The sequence below is a fragment of the Syngnathus leptorhynchus genome, unplaced genomic scaffold, assembly GCF_054491065.1.
Source record: "Syngnathus leptorhynchus isolate UIUO unplaced genomic scaffold, UIUO_Slep HiC_scaffold_399, whole genome shotgun sequence".
Classification (NCBI taxonomy): Eukaryota; Metazoa; Chordata; class Actinopteri; order Syngnathiformes; family Syngnathidae; genus Syngnathus; species Syngnathus leptorhynchus.
In genome coordinates this window covers 25,001-25,338 of record NW_028232351.1, presented here as the reverse complement: position 1 = coordinate 25,338, position 338 = coordinate 25,001, and the positions used below count along the sequence as shown (strand labels likewise).

Sequence of the window (338 nt, the reverse complement as noted above, 5' to 3'; positions counted from 1 at the left end):
GGCCCCAAACGTGCGGAGGGATAGCGGCAAGGCGGCGGCGGCGGCCAGCGGCGTCGGGGTCGACCTAGCACCGGAGAAGAGGTGTCTTACGAGGCCGGGCGCAGCTCCTCTCGTTTAGGGGTCCGCGAGGGTCGCATTCGAGGTTCCGCGTCCTCGGCTTCGGCTGCGCCGGGTCCAGCCCGATCCATCTCACCCCGCGGCAGCGTCAGACCACCTAGAGCCCCCGCGAACCGCGGCCGGCGTCCGGAAAACAGTCGCGCGAGCCCCCGCTCCGGCGGGCCGGCGAGCGAGAGGCGCTACCCAGCCACCCTCTCTCCTACCTGGTTGATCCTGCCAGT

The 338-nt window shown here is 71.6% G+C and overlaps 1 non-coding gene across 1 annotated transcript in view; it reads left to right on the top strand.

Moving 5' to 3' along the window:
* The first annotated feature begins 317 nt into the window (after positions 1-317).
* Positions 318-338, top strand: part of LOC147036847 (18S ribosomal RNA) — a 1,907-nt gene continuing 1,886 nt past the window's right edge. The window contains exon 1 of the ribosomal RNA XR_015064891.1: positions 318-338. This exon is cut by the window's right edge and continues 1,886 nt beyond it. This is a non-coding gene — a ribosomal RNA (18S ribosomal RNA).